The sequence below is a fragment of the Crotalus tigris genome, unplaced genomic scaffold (genome assembly GCF_016545835.1).
Source record: "Crotalus tigris isolate CLP2741 ecotype Arizona unplaced genomic scaffold, ASM1654583v1 scf7180000017977.1317863, whole genome shotgun sequence".
In the NCBI taxonomy this organism is placed as follows: domain Eukaryota; kingdom Metazoa; phylum Chordata; class Lepidosauria; order Squamata; family Viperidae; genus Crotalus; species Crotalus tigris.
In genome coordinates this window covers 1158720-1169856 of record NW_024096755.1, presented here as the reverse complement: position 1 = coordinate 1169856, position 11137 = coordinate 1158720, and the positions used below count along the sequence as shown (strand labels likewise).

At 34.3% G+C, this 11137-nt stretch overlaps 1 pseudogene; it reads right to left on the bottom strand.

Moving 5' to 3' along the window:
• Positions 1-3630: 3630 nt before the first annotated feature.
• LOC120309060 lies at positions 3631-6737 on the bottom strand (annotated as a pseudogene).
• Positions 6738-11137: the final 4400 nt, after the last annotated feature.

Below are 11137 nucleotides of genomic sequence, written 5' to 3'. Positions count from 1 at the left end.
AGCAACAACAGAGACAAGTGGCTAATAGATAGTGGGGCAAGTCAAACAATTGTTAATGATTCTGAATTATTTTGCAGGTTTGTTCCAGTAGCACAAGAAGCTGTGGCTTTGGCAAATGTCCAGAAAGCAAAAGTCATTGGAAGAGGCGATGTAAAAATTCCATATTTGGAATCAAAGTTTACCAATGTGCTTTGTGTACCTGAGATGGAACATAATTTGTTAAGTGTGTCTAATTTAGACAAACAAGGTTTTAAGATCATTTTTGTAAATGGGAAGTGTCTCATCAAAAGGAATGGGAATATTTGTGCAGAAGCATAAAGGAAGATAATCTATATGTATTGCAGGGACAAAAGGTTCAATGTTCCCATATATTTAAGAACGTTGCAGAGCATGATTCATGTGTTCATCTTCTACATAGAAGACTTGGCCATGCAAGCTTTAAAGTTTTGCAGAAAAATCCAAGATTTTGCAGAAGGGCTAAATTTGAAGGGATGCAAAACATATTTGGACTGTGCAGTATGCAAAGCATCGAAGTCAAAGGCATTCCCAGTTAGTAAATGTAGCACAAGACAAACAAAAAGAGTTCTAGAGCTGGTCCATGCAGATCTGGTGGGACCTATGCAAGCCAGTTTGGGAGGAGCAAAATATGCACTGGTAATTGTTGATGATTATAGCAGGTATAGTTTTTGCTACTTGCTTAGAGCAAAGACAGAGGTGCTACAACAATTCAAACAGTGGGTAAGTTTTGTAGAGAGAAGGTACAGACAACAAGTGTGTCTGTTGCAAACTGACAGAGATACTGAATTTATGTCAACTAAATTCCAACAATGGTTGGGACAGTTGGGAATAAGACACAGATGTACAAATCCTCACACAGCAGCAGAGAATGGTGTAGCTGAAAGAAGGAATGGTGTTTTGCAAACAATGAAAGATTCATTATTAGAGGATTCTGGTATGAGCAGGTCATATTGGGGAGAAGCCATATTGACTGCCAATTATATAGTTAACAGGCTGTGGAGTTCCTCCATTAATAATACTCCATATGCCATTCTATATGGGAGAAAGCCATCACTGGCACATTTCAGAATTTTTGGAAGTACTGCATGGGTACATATTCCAAAAACAATCAGAAGAAAGGGATAAAAAAGGCAAGAAACTTCAGGTTTGTGGGCTATGAGCCAGGATCAAAAGGATATCATTTTAGCAATGGAAATAAAAGAATTGTAATTTCAAGGTCTACTAATTTTTCAGAACAAAATTGGGACAGAATTAATGCAAATTCTGGGTATGTCTCACTTAATGATAGTGATCTATTTAATGACAATAACTCATCTAATAATAAAAAATGATTATTGAAGATGTCAATGTTCAGGGAGGAGAGGCTGAACAAGACATGAAGCCAGATAGACTTGAGACACGGGAGCAGTTATTACCACGTAGGTCAGAGCAATGTAATAAAGAAATTCTGCCTGATAGGTATTCTGCCAGCAAGGTAAATGTTTGCAATGTGTGGTATGAGCCAAGAAGTTATAAAGAAGTGTTGGCATTACCAAAAGCTGAACAAGAAAGATGGAAGGAGGCCATGGATAAAGAGATGAAATCCACGGGAGACCATGAAGTATTTAAATCAGTGACTTTGCCACAGGGAACCAAAGCTGTGAGTTTTAAGTGGGTATATAAGAAAAAGATATTGCCAAATAATGATATACAGTATAAGGCCAGGTTAGTGGCACAAGGTTTTTCATAATTAAAGAATATGCACTACGATGAAGTATTTGCGCCAACTGTGAAAAGTGAGAGTATAAGATTAGCACTGGCGTTGGCAGCAGCATATAAGCATAAAATCTGACACTTTGATATCACAACTGCATTCCTCAATGCTGAGTTAGATGAAGAAATTTATATGATCCAAGCACCAGGATATGAAATTGCAAAACCTAACATGGTATATAAATTAAACAAGGCTATTTTGGGGCTGAAGCAGTCAGCCAGAAACTGGAATATCTGTTTAGATAATGCTTTAAAGGATACTGGATTTAAAAGTTGCAAAGCTGATAACTGTATATATACTGGACAGTTACAAGGAGGGAATTGTCTACTGTTATCATTTGTGGATGATCTTTGCTTCATCGCAAAGGATGCATCACAAGTCAAAAAAATTGCTGATAAATTAGGAAAGAAATTTGAATTAAAGAATTTGGGAGAAATAAAAAATTATCTCGGTGTAGAGATACAGAAAAATGAAAAAGGTGGTTATATTCTCAATCAAAGGAGAAAAATTGAGCAGTTATTGGAGAAATATAATATGAAAGATTGCAATACTGCTCCCACACCCATGAGTGCAGATTTTTATAATAGTTTAAGTGCGGACAAAGGTGAAACCTGTGATCAAGAGATATATCACTCGGCAATAGGGAGTTTGTTATATCTATCACAGTGGTCCAGACCAGACATAGCTTGCGCAGTAAGCATTTTGAGTCGTTTTACTGCTGCACCTACAATGTTACATTGGATGGGTATAAAAAGGGTTCTCAGATATTTAAAGGGAACTATAAATTTGGGTCTTCAAATACAGATTACTGAAGAATTGAAATTAAAGTGTTATGTAGATAGTGACTATACAAATGACATAAACACAAGGAAATCAAATTCTGGGATTATAATATTGTTTGGAGGGATTCTGATTGGATGGAAGTCCAGAAAACAAACAACTATTGCTATTTCAACAGCGGAAGCAGAGTTTATTGCTTTATCTGAATTGTGTTCTGAAGTAACATGGTATGTACAATTGTTGCAAGATTTAAATATTAATGAGAATATTAAAGAATCTGTAAAGGTATTTGAAGACAATGCTGCCTGTATAAAAATGGCAACTGGTGACAGGGTGAAGAACAGAAGTAAACATGTAGACATTAAGTATTGTAATGTCAGGGAAGCTGTAAACGGAAAATTGATTAGTTTACATCATTGTTCTTCTGAGGATAATTTGGCAGACATGATGACTAAACCATTGGGTAGTGTTCACTATGGAGAATGTATTAAGTCAATAGGTCTGATGTCTCTTCCTGTCATGAAGGGAGAAGTGTTGGAATATTCATGAGCAGGAAGAGTCATGTGGTAACTCAGTCAACCAATGTGGAGAAAGTGCTACTGAATCTGTGCAAAAAAGGTATTGAGTTAGGAGCTGGATTTCCAGTCTCAGGTTTGTCTCTGTATCTCTCTGTAAGAAGTCTTCAATTGAGCTATGTTGCTGTAAAGAAGAATGTATGGTATTGTAAATATTTTTATATGAATATAAAGAAGTTATTTTGAATCAGCTAAATGCAGTCAACTGTGAGAGCTTCTGATTTATTTTTCACCAAAGAGAAATTAAAATTCTCTAACACAGCCTAGCATTGTGTTTCATAAACTGAAGTTAACATAGTTGCAAATAATATAGAAAAGTCTATCAGGATATTTCAGATGCACTTAGCTTTATATGAATTGTCAAAATGAGAAAAAAAGGAGGAGGATTATTGAAATCACCATCCACAATGGAAGGGAAAAACAAAAATTATTTTTATTATTATATTAAGAATGCAAAATTGATACATTTTAAATAATAGCAAAAGGCACCCTCAGTTAAACTCATTACTTTTTTCTATTCATTAATTGTTCCCTGTTGTTAAGGTTGGGCTTGAACACAATAATATAACATTTGGGGAAAAAGATGCAGCCCAGCAAACCAGCACTAGAGATTAAGATGGAGAAGATCTCCACAGCTACCATGTACTTTCCTTTAGTGCTCAGATAAGTTGGAACAAAGGATATCCAAACACTGCAGAAGAGCAACATGCTGAAAGTAATGAACTTGGCCTCATTGAAAGTATCAGGTAACTTCCTAGCTAAGAAAGCAACAATGAAACTAATAAAGGCCAAGAAGCCCATATAAATTAGGACACAATAGAACATAATCTCAGATCCCTGATTACATTGCAGAATGCTTTTTTCAACCATCGAATGCATGTCTAAATCAGGGAATGGGGGAGATATTGCCAGCCAGAACATACTAATGATTGTTTCAATAAGAGAGCAGGAAATGACCATGGAGTTGGCAAGTCTCTTTCCCACAAACATTCTCATTCTGGAAACTGGCTTGGTGGCCAGGAAAGCCAGAACCACTGTGACAGTTTTTGCCAACACTGAAGAAACAGCCATGGAGAAGGAGATGCCAAAAGCAGCTTGTTGGAGAAGACATATCACTTTCTTGGGCCGACCAATGAATAATAATGTAGAAAGAAAGCAGAGCAGGAGGGAGAAGAGGAAAATATAAGTGAGGTCTTGGTTATTGGCTATAATAATGGGAGTGTTGTGGTTTTTCATAAAGATTACAAGCACCATCACTGATACCAAGGAAAAGAAAAAAGCAAAGAAGGCTAAACTGATCCCCAAGGTTCTCCATAAGACAAAAATATGATAATTTTAGGATTGCAACTATCTTGATTTCTGTTTGGATAGCTTCCATCTTTACAAGCATAGCATTCATTACTATCTGAAAAAAATGAAGAGGCAGACAATGAGGTTTTCATCTTAGGAACCTTTCAATAACGCACATTGTATAGTTCAGCAATATACTGCTAGATACTGTATGTGGCAGGAAGGAGCATCTATAATGTATAGTGTATGTTCTTTATGCGTTTACATATATTAAAAATAATAAATGTAGCAATTATACACTTATCTGTGCATATTTGTATATATAAAACAGTTACATAGATATATTCATATGAATAGTAGTAACAATATTGTACCTCCACTAAAGGAATAGTATCTCATTATGATGAAGGCCCTGCATGTTCTAGTGATGCTAAGGGTTAAACTGAACAGATGCTACCTTATTAGAGACATTGAATTGAAGAGTCAGCCTAAAACTATTCTCAAACACCATTTAATGTGGCAACAATATGATTCAAATTCCATGCCAGATTGAATATAAGGAACAGTATCTCATTGTGATGAAGGCCCTGCATGCTCTAGTGATGCTAAGGGTTAAACTGAACAGATGCTACTGGGGTGGGATTCAGATATGTGAACAACTGGTTTTCTGTGTGGATGATGCTTCCGGAAGTCCATTCTAGGCCTGGGCAACAAAAAATTAGCTACCGGTTCTGCCGAACTGGTGTGAACCAGCTGAATCCCACCACTGATGCTTCCTTATTAGAGAGATTTAGCCTAAAACTATTCTCAAACACCCATTTAATGTAGCAACAATATGTGATTCAAATTCCATGCCAGATTGAATGTTGCTCAGATTAACAAGAGTCAATTTGATACTAAATCTTCTGGGAATTCACTGAAAAATGTGCTACAGGGCTCAGTTTCTTCTGTAAGGCAACCAGGGCATGGAGCTGACATGGAGCATGGAGGTTACTGGAAGGCAATCGGAAGAATAAATTTGGTCAAAGGAACAAAAATATTTCATTATGGAATCCTTTCCATCAATCAAAACAATTGAAATGAGGGATTCAAAATTAAATGTACCAGCTTTGGAAAGAAAGACATCCAGATTTAGAGATTAATGAGCAGAGACTGATAGTCCAAGGTGCATAATTTTGAAATACAGGTTTTATTGCTGAATTGAGGCAATTGAAAAACAAAATTCAGGTTTATTTAGAACTGTCCTCTAGATTAGATTGTCACCATTTTCCTTGCTGAATCCAAGCAACACATTTCTTACCTTTCTTCTCTAAAATCTTCCCCTCTGGGCAAGGAATGCAGTCATAACAGCAAAAGGGTTCTCCTTCCTTCACCTTTTTGCTGGAACCAGGATGGCAACTGTCACTGCATACTGAAAGAGGCTGAGACTAATATATAAATATAATAATATAGTATAGTATAGTATAGTATAGTATAGTATAGTATAGTATAGTATAGTATAGTATAGTATAGTATAGTATAGTATAATGACAATCTTGAGTATTTGACTTTGAGATATCTTTTCAGATATCTTTATTATTAATGGGCTCAGTTGCATGCACTTTAGTAGGTGCTAGTATTTATATTTATTGCAAGAATTAATATTGTGCATAGGAGTTTAGAAAACTTTTTTTCATTTAGGAAATGCAGTGGTCAATTCATTGCTCAACACTGAGTGAGAGTAGGTATTAAAATCCCACTAGCTAAAACCTAGTGGCAGACTTTACCATCTGTATAATTGTTCCTTGTCTTGATTAACAATCTATTACACTTAGATAAAAGTATTATGTCATTATGATTAATGTTCTGGAAACTACATTTTTATTCTGATAGACAGTAAATAGAATAAAAATAAAATTTTACAATACCGTTTTAAAATTATATGTTCATAAATACAAAAAGTGAGGAAGAAACTTGAGGAGCCTTATCTTACTATAATTACTATTTGTTCACAACAACATGAATTCACAGCTACCAATTCTTAAGGTGGTGTTGGCGTTAATATGCATGGTTGATGTTGTCAACTTGAAGGATGTTTAGGTATTTGTAGTAATCATCTTCATCCAGATTCTTGATGTTATTTCCAAAGAGCATCTTCATTACTTTAGTTTTTAATATTTACCTGTTGATGATCAGGCACACTTTCCAGTCCAAACCATACTGCAATAACCTGTCTGAATATGGACAGAGTTCAGCAGTGATTCCATTTCACATAGTGTTTTTTCTAAAGCTTCAGTTGACTGATGTAAAGGAGATGGGACAGCCTGGTAGATGTTTTCCATGTTTGATAGCTATGGCTTGACTAGTTCAATATCCTTGATGGAGGGATTAGTGCAATGACAAATAGTAGTGGTGATTGTTAATATCTTTGAAAGCTTCTTCTCTTAATATTAACCTCTTTCACTCTATCATTGTTGAACTTTTATTATGAATAGAACAGAACAGAATAGAATATTGTAGAATAGAATAGAATAGAATAGAATAGAATAGAATAGAATAGAATAGAATAGAATAGAATAGAATAGAATAGAATAGAATCTTTGAATCTTTGAATCTTTGAATCTTACCTGGTTAAACCAGCTGTGCCATGTTATGACATCACCGTTAATTGTGAAACTTTGATTTGTGGAAACTCCAGAATCTACCTTCCCAACTTTCACTCTAACAAAGGACTTGTTCAAAAAAAGAATCCAGTTCATTACATCCAGACCAGCTAGTAGTTCTCCATTGCAATTAAGAGAAACCTCATCCCCAGCACTATTATTAAATGAAAGACTTTTCAAGAAGTGATGCACCTAAAATAAAAAAAAAGGAAAGGCAGAGTTTTAGAAAAATATAGTGGTATGTTTGGGGGAAATATCTAGTAGGGCAAGGAGGAATGTGGAACTCATAACTCAATTGAAATAAAATTTCCTGTTAATAGGAAAGAGGAATGGAAATGGAATAAAAGATGGTTTAAAACCTCATTTAGAATATGTTACTTGAGGATCCTCTTGATATTTACAAGAGCATTGTAATTTACCTGATTACCTGAGGATATTCTTGCCATTTACCTGCCAGGCAACTTGATTAAGAAGGTTCAAACTCCCTTCAACTATTGTATTCCTATGTCTAAATCTAGTGACAACATGGCATGTAAAGCATAGGCCACTGCACAGACAGAATTATAGATGCTGTAACTGTGACCAATCATGCTTGTTTCAAAAACAATTTTAGGAAGGTTTTCCATATTTTCTCTCCCAGTGCAGAGATCTCCAACCACCTTGTCAACCAGTGAAGTTTGAAATATACAATTGAAGGCATGTTGCCAGAAGTCTATGATAAAGCCATCTGTTTTTGGCTTCAGAGGATTTCTACTTTCAAGAAAAGACTTGAATTCTGGGGGGTTGTGGCTATGAATTGTGAAGGACAGAGCACCATGGATTATTTGAGTATCCCAGTCCTTTTGATAGACAGTTGATGCAAGTTCTGCTTGAGAATTCAATATCCATACTTTTCCTTTTGTTGCATCTCTATCATGTTCTTTGTTTGAAAGAAATGGTAACCATCTTAGGAAAACCAAGGCATTGGACTCACCATAGATAATCATAACATTGCTTTTGGTTGTCATGATTTTATCATATAATTTTGCACCTTGTTCAAAAACAGAAGATAATCCATTAACTGAATATAGGTAGGCAATTCTTTTTATGAACGTAAAGCAAATGCCATGCTTAGAAAATAGTGGAATGATCATATCTAGAACTCGTTCTCCAATATCATTATCCATCACAGTAATGCCAATCCATGTCCAGTTGAAATGGAGGAGCAAAGATAGAATCCCGTCATACTGAAGTCTTTCCATAAGGTTCATTTGGAAGAAGGAAAGGTCTGGGGTTTTATAATTCATGATTGGAGCAGAGCCATAGATGAGCTGAACCAAGTTTTTTGGGGGGCGGAATGAAAGAGGGAGAGAGAGAGAGAGAGAGAGAGAGAGAGAGAGAGAGAGAGAGAGAAAGAGAGAAGGAAAAAGAAATCTGTTTCACAGATTTAAAAAATCTTGTAGACATATAAAATGATAGTATTCTCCAATACTTATATATACTGTGTTTCCTTGAAAATAAGGGATGCCATGTAGTACATTGCGCCATTGCCACTGCTCACAGCAGGATGCTGCATGGTGCTTCAGCCACAAGTGGCAGCAAGCAGCCACAGAAGTCAGGTAGCTGAGTGACAGGTATTGGGGTGTGGGAGATCTGGCTGTGGTGTTCTAAGGTAAGACACCCTCTTAAAATAAGACCTGGTGCCTCTTTGGGAGGAAAAAAATAATATAACACTAGTTAAGTAATTGGGTGGGGGCGTGTGGGGCAGCTTCACCGCCTACCTCTGCCCTAGCTCGATTTTTAGGGGTGTACCTCACACTAAAACTAGGGCTTAGTTTTGGGATAGGGCTTATGTTAGGCCCACCCTCAAAAATCAAGCTAGGTTTTATTCAGCTAGGGCTGAGTCTTCTTTTCGCGAAAACACATTATATACTGAGGCTGATATACTCTACCTGTAGATATCCAAGATATTTGCAATGTCAATTGAGGTTTTAGAGTCTAGTCCCCCAATCACTGCTATCAGATTATTGTGGATGCCATAGATGTAGTTAGGAACAAAACTCTTCAAGTTGTAAAGCAATAACATTATGGCATAGTAAGTCTTCTGTGAACTGAAATAACTGTCAAAAATGTGAAACCCAAGGTGACATTTGGTAAGAGATGAGGGTTTTCATTGATCTCTTTTACTGAAAATACCAAGGCTATGATGTGTTGGTAATTCTTCGGCACTAAACTACAATAGAAATTAGACTCTATGTGAAAATATATAGAGCTTTCCTTAAAGAAAATTAAAAGCACCAAAACCAATCCAGTCCTGTCTCTTCCTTATAATCACATTTTTATATTCATCATTTCTCTTTTATTAGCTCATTATGGCTCGTTCTGTAATTTAATCATTTTCAGAAATTTATATCAATATAAAAATCTTTATTAATTCTGTTTTCTTAACAGAAAGTATCAGTTAGAAAAGATTGCAGATTTCAGAGCATACTTTTTTAATATTAAATAAATAAGATCCTTTTCTTATTTCTTGAGGATTTTGATGATTTAGCCCGCTTTCTTATGTCCCATTATTTTAATACTGCAAAGATCTCTACAATTCACTAAGATGATTTCTGAATTAAATAAATCAGTATAATAAAGTAGTCTTATACATATGGTAGTTTACTATTAAATAATTTCTTGTATTAAAACCGAATATTTCAGGAGGTAATATATAACTCTGAAGAATGGATATAAGTGTAGAAGAAAAGACTCTCTAAAGAAGAAAAGCAAGTTTTGTCCCATCTCAAAATCTAGAATTGGAGATAGATGATCTAATAATGTGTCTGAATATACAGAAATCCTTGAGGAGAGAATAGAACCATATACTAAAGTGGGAAAGTTGATGGACAGTCTATATAGACATAGGAGAATTTTCTCAGTCTTTAGTATTCTTTCCTGATGATCTATTTACCAGGTAAATTTGCAAACTTTACAATAATTTATTGTTGTACAACGTGCTGCCTTTTATTGCTTCGGGCTTCCACAAAACATCTTCTATGATATGAGTTTACTATAGTGAGTTTCATGTTTTCTTAATTTATTTTCACAAAGAAGGTATCCTTCAAAAAATAGTATGTTGATAAAATAAAGCAAAACTAGGAATGAAAGATTTTTAAAAAGACAAATATAACTTCATTCCAATACATTCTTATTTTCTAATATAGAATTCTCTACTTTACAACCTAGTATTTGGGGAAATTAGTAAGTATCTTCTAAGAAATAAACATGAATATACAATAAAATTAATTATCAAATGAAAGAATCAAACTATGTTTTTTCTTACATTCAAAATTAAACATGGAGAATATATACGGTATATATATCACTCATTAATAGAAATAGTACATCAGAGGTGAGTTTAATGATATATGTAATTGTTTTTGACTATTAAGCATAGATTTTTTATTGTTTGCATTAAATTTATTTATAAAGGTTGAATAAAGCAAATTGGTGTAATTATACTTTAAATTTGCTTCTCAATATTACTTAAGAGAAATTAAATCCAAGAATGATTATAGGTCAAATGGCCATAACTCATGGCTAAGTACATACTTCGTTTAACAAATTTTACCCTCTTATGAAAAACTGACTAACTGGAAAAAGAAAATTCCTAAGGAATTAATTGTAGTAAGAAAAGGAAAATCAGATATCTGGTTTCTGAAATGAAACCCTTATTTTTTTCTCATTTCACTCTTTTCTCTCTCTCTCTTATTTTGTTTGGTACTTTAATTGTTGTCAAATAATATTTTGTTTGTCCACTTTTCTTTTATCAATATGTTAAAAATCCTTTAAGTAAAATACAATTGAGACCTTAATAATAAATACTAAATAAAGAATGAACACTTTATTGTACAACAAATACTTTAATGCCATCTGTAGTGGGATTTTTTATGTTGTATTCATTAACATTCACTAAAGCAAATTTATTCATTCCTTTAATGCTATATTCATTCTTGTTTAAAAAAATATTACACTTAATAACATTGATATTCTAAAGTTTAGTTAATAGTTAAATAATATATCTGTTTATTTTATTTTCTAAATTATTTAAATAT